General features: G+C 43.8%; 1 pseudogene across 1 annotated transcript in view; it reads left to right on the top strand.

Annotated features, from left to right (window-relative positions):
- The window catches only part of LOC143925087 (cell adhesion molecule 2-like), a 48,850-nt pseudogene extending 30,277 nt beyond the window's left edge, over positions 1 to 18,573 (top strand). The window contains exons 2-3 of the transcript XR_013261937.1: positions 4,183 to 4,227; positions 12,852 to 18,573. The product of XR_013261937.1 is annotated as a cell adhesion molecule 2-like (transcript). The remainder of the gene's footprint in view (positions 1 to 4,182; positions 4,228 to 12,851) is intronic.
- The last annotated feature ends 1,888 nt before the right edge of the window (positions 18,574 to 20,461 follow it).

The following is a 20,461-nucleotide window of genomic DNA, read 5'->3' as shown; positions in this document are numbered from 1 at the left end:
AATTCGAAAAAGCCGCGGAACACTTTGTACAAGTCTATGGGAGAAATCTAAAGTGCTAATTTTAAAGGCTAATATGCAAGTTACTGTCATAAAAAAGTGTTTGGGGACCCGGGTCCTGCCCCAGGGGACATGGGTCAATGCAAAAAAAAGTTTTAAAAGCGGATGTTTTTTCGGGAGCAGTGATTTTAATAATGATTAAAGTGAAACAATAAAAGTGTAATATTCCTTTACATTTCGTACCTGGGGGGTGTCTATAGTGTGCCTGTGAAGGGGCGCATGTTTCCCGTGCTTAGAACTGTCCCTGCACAAAGTGTCATTTCTGCAGGAAAAAATGTCATTTAAAATCACTCGCGGCTATAATGAATTGTCGGCTCCCCGTAATACAGAGAACAGTCATTGAAAGTCATTGATAAAAAAAAAAAAAAAGAAAGCGTGCGGTTCCCCCAAATTCAATTACCAGGCCCTTCAGGTCTGGTATGGATATTAAGGGGAACTCCTGTCCAAATTAAAAAAAATAATTCTAGCCCTAGACCTCCTCTGTAACGCAAAACATGCAACCTGTAGAATTTTTTTTAAACGTCGCTTATGGAGATTTTTAAGGGTAAACGCTTGTCGCCATTCCACGAGCGGGTGCAATTTTAAAGCATTACATGTTGGGTATCAATTTACTCGGCGTAACGTTATCTTTCACAATATAAAAAAAAAAAAAATTGGGATAATTTTACTGTAGTCTTATTTTTTTTTTATTCAAAAAAGTGAATTTTTTCCCCAAAAAATGTGCTTGTTAGACCTCTGCGCAAATACGGTGTGAAAAAAAAGTATTGCAATGACCGCCATTTTATTCTCTTGGGGTGTTAAAAAAAAAAAAAAAAAAAAAAAACAATATACAATGTTTGGGCGTAATTTTCTAGCAAAAAAAAAAAAACAGTTTTAAACTTGTAAACACCAAAATCTCAAAAAGGAGGCTGGTCCTTAAGTGGTTACCACGATTGGGTATAAAAATAGCATCTTAGAGAGTCAGAGTGTCTCCGTAGTAGAGATGGGCAGAGGTTGACCAATCTGCATCTAAAAAATAGTCAAACCATTTCAGAATAATGTTCTTCAATGTAAAATCGCCAAAACTTTAAACATATCATCATTAGATCATGAAAGATTTCCAAGAATCTGGAGAAATCTCTATGCGTGAGTGACGGCCCCCCCGACTTTTTTTTTTTGGAATTGGGGTTGTAGTTACTTTCCATGGAAATCAAACCGGACACCATTTAAAAAAAAAATACTGATCAAGAAACGGGACAATTGCTCTTCACAAAGCAGTTCAACATTTCACTCCCACCATCTGCAAAGACAGAAGTTCTCCTCGCCCCGCGCCGCCACCTGCCGCCAATCACTTGTCACCCGCAGTGCGGATGAGCCAAGAGACGAGCAATCTGCCGGCAGCTATTTTTGGCCCATCCAAAAATACCACTTTTGTCATGTTTTCGGCATTTTCCGCTGGCACGGCTCGAGCCTCTGGCTGCCAACGTTTTGTCACATTTTTTAGAAATGGGAATTTTTTTATCTTTTCCTAATGAAAATCTTTCGGACCCACGACTGCTTATCACTAGGAATAGAATGTCCAGATTTACTTTCTTCAAATTCTTTCCATCTGATCTCCGGCCTTCCCTTCAGTCTTTGCACAGTTGTACCGGCCCCTCCCCTGTACTGAAATGGTTTCCTCTGATTTCACTGCACACTGTGAGCTTCTCACATTGTGCATTAGAACCTGCCGGAATTCAGATAGAGCCTCGCTCCATCTTCTGGCTTCATCTATCTCTTTCCTCCCCACTCTAACTGTTCCTGGTCAACCCTTATTATTCTTTGGCTTTAGCTATTTTAGTCATGGAGGGTCACATGCAGATTATACTTAGGGCAGGGTCGGATCTAGCCTATCTGATGTAGGGGTGCAGTAAAAAATGTCAGGGGGTAGAGGACAGGGTCAGCAATATGTAGGGCATCATACAGAGGATATTCATTAATAGGGAAGAGGACAGGGGGCAGCAGGGAGGAGGAGGACAGGGGTCACCACTTGCCAGGCAGAAGACAGGGATCACCATTGGTAGGACAGAAGAGAGGGGACACCACTGGCAGGGCAGAAGAAAGGTGACACCACTGGCAGGGCAGAAGACAGGGATCACCACTGGTAGGGCAGAAGAGAGGGGACACCACTGGCAGAGCAGTGGACAGGGGTCACCACTTGCAGGGTAGAGCACAGGGATCACCACTGTCCGAGCAGTGGACAGGGGTCACCACTGGCAGGGCAGAAGAGAGGGGACACCACTGGCAGGGCAGAGCACAGGGATCACCATTGTCCAAGCAGAAGACAGGGGCCACCACTGGTAGGGCAGAAGAGAGGGGACACTACTGGCAGGGCAGTGGAAAGGGGACACCACTTGCAGGACAGAGTACAGGGATCACCAATGTCCGAGCAGTGGACAGGGGACACCACTGGCAGGGCTGAAGACAGAGGTCTCCACTGGCAGGGCTGAAGACAGGGGATCACCTCTGGAAGGGCAGAGGACATGGGTCACCACTAGTAGGGCAGAGCTGAGGGATCACCACTGTCTGAGCAGAGGACAGGGGTTACTGCTGGCAGGGCAGAAGACAGGGTGTACCACTGTCCGAGCAGTGGACAGGGGTCACCACTGGCAGGGCAGAGGACAGGGGTCACCACTGGCAGGGCAGAAGACAGGGTTTACCACTGTCCGAGCAGTGGACAGGGGTCACCACTGGCAGGGCAGAGGACAGGGGTCACCACTGGCAGGGCAGAGGACAGGGGTCACCACTGGCAGGGTAGAAGACAGGGTTCACTCATCCCTGCTGTGCATACAGCATAGCTGCAGTAACCAGCTACACAGTGTGCAGATTGTGGCTGTGTGTACGGGAATCTGATTTCAGCTACACAGTGTGCAGATTGTGGCTGTGTGTACGGGAATCTGATTTCAGCTACACAGTGTGCAGATTGTGGCTGTGTGTACGGGAATCTGATTTCAGCTACACAGTGTGCTTTGCAGGAAGGAGGAGATCTTGCTGCCTGTGCTCAGGCTGTGTACGCTGCAGGGATGGGATATGACCGAGCATCAGGAGTGGATGGTGGGAGGTAGTGGGTTGGAGGGTTCGCAACTAAAATGGGGGGGGGGGGAGGCAGCCCACCCTGGCAGTTTCAAATCACACCATTGCTGTCTGTATGTGGCAATTACACTCACAGCAGATGAGGATGGGGTAAGGAGTTCCAGGGGATGGAAGAGGCTCTGGAGAAGCGCTGGAGGTGAGCTTTGGAGGAAGTAATGAGGAGGCTGGAGAGCAGGTGGTCATAGGAGGAGTGAAGTTGATGGTTTGGGTGACATTTTGGAACAAGGTTGGCGATGTATCTGGAGTAAGAGCTGAGGATGGCTTTGTATGGAGTTGCCTTGTGTTTTACAGGCCACACAGAATAGCAACCAATCTGACTTTATTAATTGTAATCAGATCTGCGCCAGATAAAGCCTCTGCCCTTCGCTACTACACTTTCTTGCTTTGTTCCTTATTAAATAAGCAATTAGTGTCAATTACGGCGAAGAAGCGTGGGCTGTATGTTGTAAGTGTTCTCCTGATTATGTTCTCTTGCACTTTACTACTTTTGCAAATTGCAACAATCACCTATGTCCTGATTTAAAAAAAAAAAATATATATTTTTTTTAGAGCAAAAACAGATTTTTGGAACTTGTAATATAGTGTTGAGATTGATATATATATATATATATATATATATATATATATATATATATATATATATATATAAATAATCAATTATTTATTTATGTATTTACTTATTTTAATCAGAACATGTGGTTGTTGCAATTTTTTTTATTTTTTTTTATATCAACATAGTATATTACAAGTTGCAAAAATCAGTTTTTGTTCTGAAAAAAAAAAAAATAATTATATATATATTATTATTTTATTTTAATTTCAGAGAAAAAAAAAAGATTTTTGCAACTTGTAAGGTAGTGTTGATATTAACCCTTCCCCGCCCATGAAGCGTTTTGGCGTCTGCCATTGCACTTTGCGGAGTGTTGGCGGAGCAGACGGTGGTGGTGGGTGTCGTATTTTTATTTTTTTTCTAAAAGATGTTCCAATAATGACTCTGTGTTCCCATGTTTGCAGCTGCGGAAGATTCCAGCGGTGGAACAGATGTTGCGATGATAGCGGGTGAGTTAATGTGTCCTCATAGAACAAGTAGTGTCTAAGATGTCATGCTGGCTTTGTTACAAGTTCTAATATTGGGCCCCTGGAAAGATGGAGAGCACACAACATAACTAGATGAAAGATTAAAAGGAGAACTCCACTTTCAGGGGGAAAAAAAAATCAAATATAATATAATAGTATATTCAAATATATATGTAAATATAAATTATAATATATATATATATATATATATATATATATATATATATATATATATATATATATATATACACACACTGTGTGTGTGTATATGTATGTATGTATGTGTATATATATATATATATATATATATATATATATATATATATATATATATATATATATATATATATATATATATATATATATATACAGTGGTGTGAAAAAGTGTTTGCCCCCTTCCTCATTTCCTGTTCCTTTGCATGTTTGTCACACTTAAGTGTTTCGGAACATCAAACCAATTTAAACAATAGTCAAGGACAACACAAGTAAACACAAAATGCAATTTGTAAATTAAGGTGTTTATTATTAAAGGTGAAAAAAAAATCCAAACCATCATGGCCCTGTGTGAAAAAGTGATTGCCCCCCCCTTGTTAAAACATACTATAACTGTGGTTGTCCACACCTGAGTTCAATTTCTCTAGCCACACCCAGGCCTGATTATTGCCACACCTGTTCACAATCAAGGCATCACTTAAATAGGAGCTGCTTGACACAGTAAGGTCCACCAGAAGATCTTTAAAAGCTACACATCATGCCGAGACCCAAAGAAATTCAGGAACAATTGAGAAAGAAAGTAATTGAGATCTATCAGTCTGGAAAGGGTTATAAAGCCATTTCCAAAGCTTTGGGAATCCAGCGAACCACAGTGAGAGCCATTATCCACAAATGGCGAAGACATGGAACAGTGGTGAACCTTCCCAGGAGTGGCCGGCCGCCCAAAATTACCCCAAGAGCGCAGCGACGACTCATCCAAGAGGTCACAAAAGACCCCACAACAACGTCCAAGGAACTGCAGGCCTCACTTGCCTCAGTTAAGGTCAGCGTTCATGCCTCCACCATCAGGAAAAGACTGGGCAAAAATGGCCTGCATGGCAGAGTTCCAAGGAGAAAACCACTGCTGAGCAAAAAGAACATCAAAGCTCGTCTCAATTTCTCCACAACACATCTTGATGATCCCCAAGACTTTTGGGACAACATTCTGTGGACCGATGAGACAAAAGTGGAACTCTTTGGAAGGTGTGTGTCCAAGTATATCTGGCGTAGAAGGAACACTGCATTTCATAAAAAGAACATTATACCAACAGTAAAATATGGTGGTGGTAGTGTGATGGTCTGGGGCTGTTTTGCTGCTTCAGGACCTGGAAGACTTGCCGTGATAAAAGGAACTATGAATTCTGCTGTCTACCAAGAGATCCTGAAGGAGAATGTCCGACCATCTGTTCGTGTACTCAAGCTGAAACCAACTTGGGTTCTGCAGCAGGACAATGATCCTAAACACACCAGCAAGTCCACCACCGAATGGCTGAAGAAAAACAAAATGAAGACTTTGGAGTGGCCTAGCCAAAGTCCTGACCTGAATCCTATTGAGATGTTGTGGTATGACCTTAAAAAGGCCGTTCATGCTCGAAAACCCTCTAATGTAACTGAATTAGGACAATTCTGCAAAGATGAGTGGGCCAAAATTCCTCCAGGACGCTGTAAAAGCCTCATTGCACGTTATCGCAAACGCTTGGTTGCAGTTGTTGCTGCTAAGGGTGGCCCAACCAGTTATTAGGTTTAGGGGGCAATCACTTTTTCACACAGGGCCATGATGGTTTGGATTTTTTTTTCACCTTTAATAATAAACACCTTCATTTACAAATTGCATTTTGTGTTTATTTGTGTTGTCCTTGACTATTGTTTAAATTGGTTTGATGTTCCGAAACACTTAAGTGTGACAAACATGCAAAGGAACAGGAAATGAGGAAGGGGGCAAACACTTTTTCACACCACTGTATATATACTGGCGACTTTATTAGGTACACCTGTTCAATTGCTTGGTAACAGAAATTGCTAATCGGCCAATCACACGGCAGCAGTTCAATGCATTTAGTCATCTAGACGTGGCGAAGACAACTTGCTGAAGGTCAAACCGAGCATCAGAATGGGGAAGAAAGTGGATTTTAGTGACTTTGAACGTGGCACGGTTGTTGGCGCCAGACGGGCCGGTCTGAGCATTTAAAAAAACTGCTGGGATTTTTGCACACACAACCATCTCCAAAAATCACTGAAAATTATCGGTGCGAAAACCTGATTAGAGTTATCGGCACATTGCCAATGAAAAAAAAAAGCAGCAGCGATAATGTCATGCTGCGTTCCATTGACTTCAATGTAAAATTGCGTCCCATTGACCTCAATGCAAAAATGTCCCCTATTTACCGCAATGCAACATTGCGTCCCATTAGCTACGTTGCAACATTGTGTCCTGTTGACTTCAATGCAAAATCGCATCCCATTGACTTCAGTGTAAAAATGTCCCCTATTGACTGCAATGTAAAATCGCATCCCATTGACTTCAATGCAAAAATCCCATTGATTTCACTGTAACATCATGTCCTATTGAGTTCAATTCAAAATCGCGTCCCATTGACTTCAATGCAAAATTGTGTCCCATTAAAGAGGGATTTCACTGTAAAAAAATATTATTAAAAGCCAGCAGCTGCTGACTTTTAATAAATGGACACTCACCTGTCCCGGGGTCCAGCGATGTCGGCAGCCAAGACCGATCGATCGCTCGGCTCTCAGCGGCTGCCGCCGCCATTCTCGTTGAGGGAATCAGGAAGTGAAGCGTTGCGGCTTCATTTCCTGGTTCCCTATGGCGCGAGTCGCGCAGCGCAATGGGAATGGTCCGCGCTGTCTCTGGGACCTGTGTGTGTCCCAGCAGACAGCGCGGCGGGACAGGAAGAAGCGTAGACTCCCGTGGGAGTCTATGCCCGGAAGTGGGTGCAAATACTTGTCTTAGACAGGTATCTGCACCCCCCCCCCCCCTGAAAGGTTCCAACTGTGACACCGGAGGGGGGGGAGGGTTCCGATGAGCGGAAGTTCCACTTTAGGGTGGAACCCCACTTTAATGCAAAATTGTGTCCCATTAACTTCAATGCAAAAATGCCCCCTATTGACTGCAATGCAAAATCACATCCCATTGACTTCAATGCAAAAATCCCATTGATTTCACTGTAACATTGTGTCCCATTAACTTCAATGCAAAAAATTTCTCTATTGACTGCAATGCAAAATCACATCCTATTGACTTCAATACAAAAACGCCAGCCACTTTAATTAAATAAAAATAAAAAAAATAAAAAAAAAAACTGTCCATTTCAGTTTTCGGTTTTTGTCCAAGTGCACCCTGAATTTTCGGTTTCTGTTTCAAAACCAGAATTTTCCTTTCGGTGCACTGATATTTCTATTTTTTTTTTCTTCTTTTATCTTTCCCATGTACCTCACTGTCCAATAGTGGGGCATAGATTAATTTCTGCATGTGGTAATGTTCTAAACTCAGCCCTTATATGAAAGAACACATCCCTGGCATCCCTGTAGACATGCATGCCGGGGACTGGTTGGTGCAGATACTTAGCTGTGCAAACTGTTGATCAGTTATTTGATTACACTCGATCTGCTTGTGGAACAGATAACACAGCTAATGTCTGCAACACCCAGTGCAAGCCACAATGTCTTATCAATGCACCGCCATAAAGTTTGGCCCCGTTCTATAATCTCAGAGGCCCCATCTTGGCACATACACTATATTGGAGTTAATGGGCTTGTGTCGTTTTTCAACCTAACCTTCTATGTAACTATGTATGTCATTGTCAAAAGTATTGGGACACCTGCCTTTACAAGCACATGAACTTTGATGACATCCCAGTCTTAGTCCGTAGGGTTCAATATTGAGTTGGCTCCGCCCTTTGCAGATATAACAGCTTCAACTTTTCTGGGAAGGCCGTCCACAAGGTTTAGGAGATGTGTCTATGGGAATGTCTGACCGTTCTTCCAGAAGTGCATTTGTGAGGCCAGGCACTGATGTTGGACGAGAAGGCCTGGCTTGCGGTCTCCGCTCTAATTCATCCCAACGGTGTTCTAATGGATGAGCGAACCCTACTCAATATTGAACCCTACGGACTAAGACTGGGATGCCATGAACCCCTTCAGCCCCGAAAGATTTTACCCCCTTCATGACCAGAGCACTTTTTGCGATTCGGCACTGCGTCGCTTTAACTGACAATTGCGCGGTCGTGCGACGTGTCTCCCAAACAAAATTGACATCCCTTTTTCCCCACAAATAGAGCTTTCTTTTGGTGGTATTTGATCACCTCTGCAGTTTTTATTTTTTGCGCTATAAACAAAAATAGAGCGACAATTTTGAAAAAAAAAAAGCAATATTTTTTTATTTATGCTATAATAAATATCCCCCAAAAATATATATGAAAAAACTAATTTCTGCCTCAGGTTAGGCCGATATGTATTATTCTACATATTTTTGGTAAAAAAAAGAAAAAAAAAATCACAATAAGTGTATATTGATTAGTTTTATTCTCTGGGGCCTCTGTTTAAAAAACAAACATGTATATGTATATGTATATGTATATGTATATGTGTGTGTGTGTATATGTATATATATATATATATATATATATATTTTTTTGATATATATATATATATATATATATTTATATATATATATATATATATATATATATATATATATATATATATATATATATTTTTTTTTTTTTTTTTAAACAGAGGCCCCAGAGAATAAAATGATGGGTTAATGTCACACTGTATTTGCGCAGCGGCTTTTCAAACGCAATGGGGTTTTTTTTTTTTTTTTTTTTTTTTAAATACACCATTTTGAATTTTAATGCAAAAAAAAAACCACAATACATAACCCAACTATTTGGTAAAATATAAAAGATGATGTTACGCCGAGTAAATAGATACCAAACACGTTGCGCTTTAATTAAAACTGCGCACGCCCGCGTGCAACAGCGACGGAAATTCTACTATCCATAGGGGATGCTTTAAAAGCTTTTACAGGTTACCACTTTAGATTTACAGAGGAGGTCTGGTGCTAAAATGACTGCCCATGATGTAATGTTCATGGCGTCACCTCATATGTGTGGGACGATCGCTGTTTGTCCACGTGCGGGACCAAGGCGCGTCTTTGCCTTAGTGCACAAGCACAGGGGGGGGGGGGGGCGGGTCAGGGGCATTTTTCTGTTATTTATTTTTACACTCTCTCTTTAACCGCTTCTCGTCCGCCCAACGTCATATGACGTCGTCAGGGTTGAGTGGTTATATCCGATCGATGGGGTGCAGCTACAGCCATCATCATCCAGGTATCATCTTTTTCAGCCGGCGGTTCGCTTCACCATAAGAAAGATCATAGCGGCTAGTTCAGCCACTTGATCGTTCTTATAGGTTGACGGAGTGGATGTCCTCCCCACCCCCCTCCCACCACCCTCCATTGTCTTCACGGTACCCCCCCCCCCCACACTTTACATGATACCACAGTGCCCAGGGCAACCGCCCCTTCCACCCACCCCTTGTCCTGGCCCTTCAATCCAGTGGTTAGTTAGCCGCTAGGATTGCTTTTTCAAGAGGGCCAACCTCCGGCCCTAAAAAAAAAAAAAAAAAAAAACGGTACCAGGATGATGCCTGTAGCTGAAGGCATCATCCTGGTAAAACCTTTTGAATTCTAGCGATGTACGAGGTACGTTGCTGGTCGGCAAATGGTTAAGAAAGAGCTCAGCCAGTATAGCAAGGATAATGTAGAAGACTGCACGCCATGAAAGTCATCCCATTAGCTTTAATCAAATTAGCCGACTTTGTCACAGTCCCCACCCTAAGCCACGTCCCAACTGACGCGCTTCACCCCAACTGGCCACATTTGTACACGAATAAGCCCTATCGGGGTGAGACACATCGGAGGGGCACGGCTTAGGGCGGGGACTGTGTAGAAGTCAGCTGCTTTGAATGAATCAAATCCACTTTGAATGTTCGAAGGACTTGCACCATTCCAAGTCCTAAGCTTTGGCTCTCGGGTCCTCTATCGCTCTGGATGCATGGTTAACCACTTCCCGCTGGAAGGCCATCATATGACATCATGGAATTGAAGTGGAGATATCTGGATAACGGTTGCAGCTACAGGAATCATCCAGATATCTTTATCTTCAGCCAGCTATTCCCTATCTTGTAAAAGATATCTTGATGAGCCGCTGGATTGCTTTTATGGACAGGACACCCCCCCCTCCTACCACCCTCCTGTGCCTTTCTGGGCTCCCCTATGCAATTGCGGACCTGGAGAACCGACCTGGCGGCAATGACGGATTACTATAGAGCTGACCAGGGACCAGATGGTTCCCGGCCATCTCTATGATCCTGAGAGGCCGGGAGTGATTTCATGACGTCACTTCCAGTTCTGGCAAATGTGAACCCTGTCAGTTTTTGACCCTGGAAAGGAGAGATCAATGTTTTTTTTTTTTTTTTTGATCTCATGCTTTCCAGGGTAGAGGAGATATCTGGGGATCTTATTGACCCCAGATGTATCCATAAAGGGGACCTGTCAAGCCCTATTCCTATTACAAGGGATGTTTTATGTTTCTTGTAATAGGAATAAAAATTATCAAAAAAAAAATGTACCGGTAATAAAAATTAAAGAGGTGATGTAAGAATAAAAAAAATAAAAAAAACATTTTTAAAGCGACTCTGTCCCCTCATGCTCGCACACAGAAGCAAACGTAGGTCGTGCCCGCATGTGTAAACATCATTCGGACCACACATGTGAGGTATCAGCGCAAGCTTTAGAGCGAGAGCAATAATTCTAGCACTAGACCTCCACTAGAACTCCTCTCTAACTCTAAACTGGTGACTTGTTAACATTTTTAAAGAGTCATCTATGGAGATTTTTAAGTACCGTAGTTTTGCTCCATTGTGCAAATGTACGCAGTTCTAAAGCGTGACCTGTTTAGGTATCTATTTACTCAGGGAAATATCATCTTTTACATAAAAAAATAAAAATAAAAAATTGGGTTCTCTATGGTGTTTTTATGCATTAAAATTCTTTAAAGGGTATTTTTTTTTACCAAAAAGTTGCATTTGAAAAGCTACTGCACAAATACCATGTGACATAAAAAAACTGCAATGACCAACAATGTATTCCCTAGGGTCGAGGGATATATATAATGTTTGGGGGTGCTGAGTAATTTTTTTTTGAAAAAAAATTATGATTTTTTTCATGTAGGAGAGAATTGGCCCAGATCTGAAGCAGTTAAAGCGGAGGTCCACCCTAAAGTGGACCTTCCGCTCATTGGAATCCTCCCCCCCTCCGGCGCCACAATTGGCACCTTTCAGGGGGGAGGGGGTGCAGGTACCTGTACAGTACAGGTATCTGCACCCACTTCTGGGATAGCTCTCTGCGGAAAGGGGCGTAGATTACACCCCTTTCCGAAAGTCCCCCGCTGCCTGCTGGGAAACACACGGATCCCAGAGGCAGCGGGTCCATCCTTATTGCGCAGCGCGACTCGCGCATGCGCAGTAGGGAACCGGGAAATGAAGCCGAAAGGCTCCACTTCCTGATTCCCATACCCAAGATGGCGGCGGCAGCACCCGAGAGACGATCGAGAGATCGGCTTCGGGTGCCGACATCGCGGGCGCGCTGGGCGGGTAATTGTCCTTATTTTAAAAGTCAGCAGCTGCAGTATTTGTAGCTGCTGGCTTTAAAAAAAAAAAAAAACGGCGGAACTCCCGGCGGACTCCCGCTGTAAGCAAGAGCTCATCCAGCTCAGCCAGTATAGCAAGGATAACCTACAAGACTGCACTCCATGAAAGTTATCTCATTAGATTTAATCAATGTAGCCAAATTCAACACAGTTCCTTCCCTAAGCCACGTCCCTCCAACATGGTTCACCCCAGTTGGGCTTATTTGTATACAAATACACCAATTGGGGTAAAACGCATCAGTAGGCATGGTTTAGGGCGCTAGACAGTGTACAAGTTAGCTACTGTGATGAAATCTCATGGGATGACTTTCATCCCATTCAGGCTGGGTTCACACTGCTGCGGGGGGAGATCCGGATGTGATTCGCACCGCAAATCACATCCGATCTCCGTAGCGATGCGAGTTCAGCCATACAGATAGTATGGCTGAATTCGCATCGCTCCCGCAGCAAACTCGCACGGGACCCTTTTTTTGGTCCGCAACAGAATCGGATCGCATGGGGGTTCACACCATGCGATCCGATTCCTGTGCGAGTCGGCAGATCGCACTGCGATATGCGGACGGATCTGGGGGTGTCATTAACATATCATTGACACTCCCAGCCGTCCGCATAGGGCAGTGTGAACTGCCGGCGGGAGTAATGCGATGCGGGAAAACGCCGCGGATTCGCGGCGTTCCCGCATCGCAGCGGTGTGAACCCGGCCTTAGTCTTGTACTTTTCATTTTTTTGGGTTTTTTTTCGCAGTCTTGTACTTCATCATCCACTTTGGGTTACATCTACTTTAATCTGGATTATGAGTCGTGCTTGGTGACGATAATGTTAGCTGCTCCTTTCTCTCCTTAGGTATTGCTATTGCCGTTGTGGTTGTGGTCCTCGTGGTCCTCATCATCGTGGTGCTTCGTTACAAGTACAGACACAAGGGGACATATTTCACCAACGAAGCAAAAGGCACGGAATTTGCCGAAAGCGCCGACGCCGCCCTGAAAAACGACCCGTCGCTGCAGGAGTCCATAGATGAGTCAAAAAAAGAATATTTCATCTGAGAGGACGGAGAATCATCTCTCCAGCCCCCTCACCGTCCTCACCGTGTTTACATTGGGAAACACTACCGCGTTCTACGACAGAAGAACTCCATTGAAGTCCCGTTTCTCAGAGCGGGGCCCATTGTGTCTCAGGGGATCACCACTGGCATGCTGGATTATATACAAAAAATAGAGAACATTTTTGGCACGATGGCGCGAGGCTAATGAAAATTCTAACGCCAAGGCGTTTGTATTGAGGCTTCCGGGAAGGACGGCTGAGGAATTAACAAAGCTTTTGTATCTTGGATTCCGTTTATTGGCTAAATTTTTATGATAATGCCCATTCCTTAAATCAGCCTTTCTCAACCCCTTTTTTAACACAGAGGAACCCTTAAAATATCTTTTAGGTCTCAGGGAACCCCTGCTAAAAATGACTATATCTACAGCTCATGAGATATTGGTGTGATGGTCAGTGGGAAGAATGCTCCTAATGCCGCGTACACACGACTGGACTTCTCAACATCAAAGGTCCGACGGAACAATTCCGGCAGACCATTCGAACGTGTGTGGGCTGCAGCGGACTTTTGATTTGCAAAAATCCGACAGACTTTAGAAATGGAACATGTTTCAAATTTTTCCACCGGATCCAGTTCCTACCGAGAAATCCTCTCGTGTGTGTGCTAGTCCGACAGACAAAAACCGACGCGAGGGCAGCTATTGGCTACTGGCTATGAACTTCCTTATTCTAGTCCGGTCGTACGTCATCACGTTCCAATCTGTCGGACTTTGGTGTGATTGTGTGTGGCCAAGTCCGTTCATTCGGAAAGTCCGTCAGAACTCTGTCAGAACTCCATCAGAACTCCATCAGAACTCAGTCAAAAGTCTGTCGGACCTAGTCCCTCAAACTCCAGTCGTGTGTACGCGGCATTACACTTGTGGTCATTGGGATGACAGCTTCTTACGATTGTGGTCATTTAGAAGAATGCTCCTTACACTTGTGGTCATTGGGATGAATGCGTCTTACGATTGTGGTCATTTAGAAGAATGATCCTTACACTTGTGGTCATTGGGATGAATGCGTCTTACGATTGTGGTCATTTAGAAGAATGATCCTTACGCTTGTGGTCATTGGGATGAATGCTTCTTACATTTGTGGTCAATTAGAAGAATGCTCCTTGCATTGGTGGCCATTGGAAAGAATGTTCCTTACACTTCTGGACATTGGGAATAATTACCCCCTTATAGATAGATAAAAGATCAATGGTATCAGTGGGAACTTATCTGAGAGGCAGACATTGCTCATTACTCAAGGAGCCCCTTTCAGCCTCTGGAGGAACGCTAGGTTTCCATGGAACCCTGGTTGAGAAACCTAGCCTTAAAGGAACAACCTTCATCATGACTTGATAAGCCTTTTGCAGTCCATACCCTCATCACTTCTCCACCGTCTCCTAAAATATGCTACTATGAGGCTGAAACACGATGTGCACTAAAGTCTCAGCCAAATACTATTGCCAATTTACAAGGGTGCAGTAACTTACACAAACCAATCATCTGCCATTGTTTCATCTGATGGGTTGCTATAGGTCAGCACTAAATCACTACTGCTCTTAATACCAGCTTGTTAAAGATTGTTATATGTAATTGTTACATTGTTTTTTTTTTTTTTTTTTTTCTTGTTTTCTTTAATCTTTGACTTGGTTCACACCTACAGGTGCAACAAAGCACAAGCGGGCCTCCACGCGTTCCCGCATGTCAGGCATAGGGCAACCCATTCATTTCAGTGGGCTGCCCAATGCACGAGAAATGGAGCCTGGAGGGAAGGGCCCCAGGCTCAGAAGGAAGGGAGAGAAGGGCCCCGAGACCGATGGCAAGGTGCGGAGACTGTAGCAGGGAAGTAGGTTAAACTGCTTCCTTGCTCAGGTCCCCATGCGTGCTGCCTTCGCCAATTCCAACATTGTCCGAAAGGCAAGTTGAAATCAGAAACATACAATTTTACTCTTTTATATGTAAAAACAAAGTATCAAAATCATGCGTTTTTTGAAGGGAGGGGGGCCTTTTATGGTTTCTTGCACTGGGGCCCTGAAGGTTCTAGTTACGTCTCTGCTGCACTGAACAGGCAGCATTGTCATGAGCTTTGGTTTGGGCAATAACCAGAAGGAAGTTGTCAGTGCCAATTTGCTGCGGGCAGGGGATCCTCTACCATGAGGTTGCACCTACGCAAAGGTGCGGGGATGCTCATAACATCAATGACTTGTCTGCATGGCTATGTAAGGCCAATAAGTGTTGCAGACTTTCAACCATCCTTTCTCAAACTTTTTAACATGAATATATCCTTGAAATAATTTTCTGTTCTCAGGAAACCCCTGCTAATAATTACTATCTCTACAGCTCACCGAATATTGGTATGATGGCAACTGGGAAGAATGTTTCTTACACTTGTGGTCATTGGGAAAAACCTCCCTCTTAGCCCTTGTACACACGGGTCGGACATTCCGACAACCAAATCCATCAGATTTTGTCCGAAACTGTTGCATACACACGGTCGGACAAAGTTGTCGGAAAATCCGATCGTTCAGAACGTGATGATGTTATTTCATTACGACGGGACTACATTCAGGCTAGTAGCCAATAGCTTTGGTGTAGGAATTTGATCTGAGCATGCGTGGCACTTTGTCCGATCGGAATTCTCTACACATGATCGGAGTATGTCCGATCGGAGCATTTTGTTGGAAGATTTTACCAACAAGTTGGAAAACTTGGTCCGTCGGATACTCCGACGTAAACAGTCCGATGGAGACCACACACAGTCGGAATATCCGACAAAACGGTCCGATCGGACACATTCCGTCGGAATCTCCGACCGTGTGTACAAGGGCTTACAGATAGCTAAAAAAAAAAATCAATGGTGTCAGAGAGATGGAAATTGCTCCTTTCTCAAGGGACCCCTAGGAACCCCCTTTGCGCAAGGAACCTAAAGGAACCAACCTCTGGAGGAACCTTAGATTTCCATTGAACTCTGGTTAAGAGAGGCTGCTTTAAATTAATATGGCCATGTTACCATACGAAACAATGATGTCATAAGCATCTCCAGACCTTTTTGCATGCAGCTGAATGTGGCCAGCACTGACAGCTTCCTTCTGGGTTCAGCACCAACCCAAGCTAATCCTGGTGTCAGTCCTGTCCAGCCCCAGCATCCCTTTATTTTGGTCTTTATGTCTGGCGGGGGGTGGGGGAAGCACTGTGGCTGGCATGACTACTGTGATTGGCTGTCACGGTGGATTTCAACTAAATGGTGGCCATCTGCACACCGACACTGACTCCCTGTTGCATAAATGTGATCGAGATGCGTAAAAGATGGCTTCAGCTCCTGTTCTCCACCTGTAGAGAACTCCACCGACGCGTTTCGTCATTTGCTGGGCTTAATCGTAGATGCTGTCACAGTGGTCATATGATTATAAATCAGTTCAACCGGCTCCTGATCATTACTAGAGACTCGGAACTGTCTGTGACCTCTCCATCCCCGTGCTGGAAGCATGCACTCTTGGCCATGGACAACGCATATGCAAAAAAGACAGAAGGGGGTGCACCAGCCTCATGCAGTAACCAAGACACCATTTATTTAGGAGATAAAAAAAATTATACTCACAGACACTAATAAAAGGCTCATCACAAATCTCAAGGAAGGAACCACCAGAAACACTAAGCATACCTCCAGATGAGATGGGAACGATGCAACAAAGTGCCTACAGATGCTAATGTGTTTTGAGGGTGCCTGCTCCTCTTCAGACCTCTGAAGTAGGGAGAGCACCCTTGAAACATGTTAGCATCCGCAGACCCTCATTACCATCGTCCCAGCTCATCTGGAGGTGCGCTCAGTAGTTATGGTGGTTCCTTCCTTGAGATTTGTGATGAGCTTTTTTAGTAAATAAATACATTTGCTGCAGTTTAGTAACACTTGGGATGTTGAAACTGACGTTATTCTCTGTTTTGCTGCAGATAATTTATGGCTTTGCCTTATCAGTCATTTCAGGCTGGGAAGGGTGGGGTTGTCTGCAATATTCTCTAAGGGGGATTCTAGTGAGGAAACAAAGTCTGTGAAGCAATACAACCTCTCCTGCGCCTCTTTAATATGTCATGTCATATTACAAGCATATCTAAATCCAAGAACAATAACTTAAGCTTACCAGCCCAGTGTGGTGCCTGCAATAGTTTTCTTTTTTTTTTTTTTTTTTATTTAAAGAGGAAGTAAACCCTAATGGGTTTACTTCCTCTTTCATTCCCTGCAAAGGCAAAGCATAATGGACTACTATGCATCGCATCGCATAGTAGTCCATTATGTGCCACTTACCTGACACAGGAGCCAGCGATGTCACCGCTGTCCCCTGTAGTCCGGCGCATCCATCTTCTCGGTGGGGTCTCGCAGCTCCGCCGCTGTCATTCCCGCGCATGCGCATGGGAGCCGACACGCGCAGCAGCTCCATTGTTGGAAATGCCGCGCTCAGTGCGCCTGCGCGCCGCTGTCTACGGCGCATGCGCCGTAGACAGTGGTGCCTGTCTTCGGGCAAATATCTCCTAAACCGTATAGGTTTAGGAGATATTTCTTGGACCTACAGGTAAGCCTTAATCTAGGCTTACCTGTAGGTCAAAGTGGTTTGTAAGGGTTTACAACCACTTTAAGGCAAGTACTGAAAAATAACTATTGCTTTTGCCAGAAATGCAGTGTCCTTGTAGCCTCCGGTGTTGTTATCAGCTTCATCTTCTGTGAGCTACAGCAGTGGTCTCCAAAATGCTGGATGTGGCCCTTTTGCTTGCCTTTTTCATGCCCTTGAGACACTATTCCTCCCACTTACACAAATGAGAATTCTTGTCACTGACCCCAACAATAGGGTTCTAGTCCTACCACTGACCCAAACAGTGTGGCACTATTCTTCTCATTGATGCCCATGATTCCTCCCACTGTTAGCAACAGCATGGCCCTATTCCTCCCAAAGACACCAATGACGGGGCACTATTTCTTCCCCTAATACCAGCAATGGGACAATATTCCTCCCATTAGTACCAATAATGGGGACATTTTCTACTCCCATTGGCCACATTGTGGCCCCCCCTCAAAGTCTGAAGGACAGTAAACTTGCCCAGAAAGTTTGAAGATCCCTGAGATACAGAAATGTGATGGCAATGAGTTGAGGAAAAGGTGTTTGAAGTCCAAACCAGAAGAGAAACCGAAGGATAGGATAGGAAGTGTGTTACTGGCAGGATCGCCAGGTGAAAACAAAAAGAAACCAAAAAAAAAGTCTGAGGGAAACTAATGCAACCATCACACCTTAAGGTTGATAAGCTGCAATATATCATTTTTTTTAGTTTGTTGATTTAAAACACTTTCATTTTTGAGCAATTTTTATTTTCAACCTGCAGTGGTCTTTTAAACATTTTGTTATGGCTTTGTTTGCAAAGATATGATTGTTATAATGTGCCTTCTTTTTTTTTTTTTTGTTTGTTTTTAGCAAAGAGTGTAATAAAATATTGTATACTAAATTTGACAATTGTATTTTTATTGCGAAGAAAACATATTCTTAAACGGAACGTATAGTGTATTTTTGGTGTTCAAATTGAGTTATTGCAATGTTCATCTAAAAGGGCAAGTTCACCTTTTCAGGGAAAAAAAGGAATTTTTGGAAACAAAAGGAATTTTCGGGAAAAAAAAAAAGAAATTCAACTCCTGGTCGCCCCTCTGGACCCCGCTGCATATAGCGGCCGCGATCACCCGTGCTACTACCGGTGTAGTGATCAGTGTACTGTACACCACAATGCACAGCCTCAGAATGCGTAAATCAATCATAATGGTCTCAATGTGACTCAGCTGACCAATGACAAGTGCTTCTTTCTTTTGGGGCACCTTAGCAGAAGAAGAAGCCTCCTGACTGCCCTGACCAATGAGCACTTGCCATTGAGAACATTATGATATATGCAGTACTTGGTATATATTGCAGTGTACGATGTATGGACTGCTATACCAGCAGCCTAGGGTATCATGGCCGCTTTGGGCGGCAGGGTCTTGAGGGGTGACCAGGATATTTGAGGTTAGTTCACCTTTTCCCTTTTTGTGAAAATAAGGTGCTATGTCAGCGATACAAAGCACAAGGATGCACCAAACCAGATGAAGGCTGGGAGAAAGGACCTTCCCCATACGAGATATGTTCCAGGGGTTATAGGACCAACCCTAAGCTGAACCTTCTCGACAAGAACATTTCCCAGACCAACCCTTAACTGACCCTCCTCTACAGGAACCTTTCTCGGAGCAACCTTAAGCTTACTCTTTTCTACAGGAACCTTTCCCGGACCAACCTTAAGCTTACTCTTTTCTACAGGAACCTTTCCCGGGCCAACTCTAATCTGACACTCTTCTACAGGAACCTTTCCTGGACCAACCCTAAGCTGACTCTCCTCTGTTGGAACCTTTCCCGTACCAACACTAAGCTAACTCTCCTCTACAGAACCTTTCCTGTAACAGCCCCTAGCTGACCCTACTCTACAGGAAGAGAGCACAGAAGGTGGGGCTTTATATGAAGCACATGGTTGCAAATCAGTAAATAGGTGAACACGGGGAATTCATTTGATAAAACATATGGACAATATTGATATCAAGAAAAACAATGGACATGATAATCACAATAGACATAATGATAACATAACATATTACTTTATGTTATCATCATGTCTATTTTGATTATTATGTCCATTGTTTTTCTTGATATCAATATTGCCCATATGTTTTATCAAATTAATTCCCAATGTTCACCTATTTACTTATTTGCAGCCATGTGCTTCATATAAAGTCCCTCCTTCTATGCTCTCTTCCTCATGAACCAATAAGGGATGGAAATGCATGACCTTACCGGGCCATGATTTCATTTAAAGTCCCAAGGGATGGAAATACGTGACCTTACCAGGTTTTGGCTTCCTTAAAGTCCCTAATATTTCTTTTTTGATTTTTCCTACTCTAAAGGAACCGTTCCTGGAACAACCCTAAGCTGACTCTCCTCTGTAGGAACCTTTCCCATACCAACACTAAGCTAACTCTCCTCTACAGAACCTTTCCTGTAACAGCCCTTAGCTGATCCTACTCTACAGGAACCGTTCCTGGAACTACCCAAAGCTGACTCTCTCCTCTACAGGAACCTTTTCTGGAACAACTGTAAGCTGACCCTCCTCTGCAGGAACCTTTCCCAGGCCAAACCTAAGCTAACTCTCCTCTACAGGAACCTTTCTGGAAACAACCCTAAGCTAACTCTCCTCTACAGGAACCTTTCCTGGATCAACCTTACGCTGACCCTCCTCTGCAGGAACCTTTCCCAGGCCAAACCTAAGCTAACTCTCCTCTACAGGAACCTTTCTGGAAACAACCCTAAGCTAACTCTCCTCTACAGGAAC

Source organism: Lithobates pipiens, unplaced genomic scaffold (assembly GCF_037356315.1).
Source record: "Lithobates pipiens isolate NorthernLeopardFrog02 unplaced genomic scaffold, aLitPip1_a1.2 Scaffold_22, whole genome shotgun sequence".
Classification (NCBI taxonomy): domain Eukaryota; kingdom Metazoa; phylum Chordata; class Amphibia; order Anura; family Ranidae; genus Lithobates; species Lithobates pipiens.
This window is presented reverse-complemented; position numbering and strand designations above follow the sequence as displayed.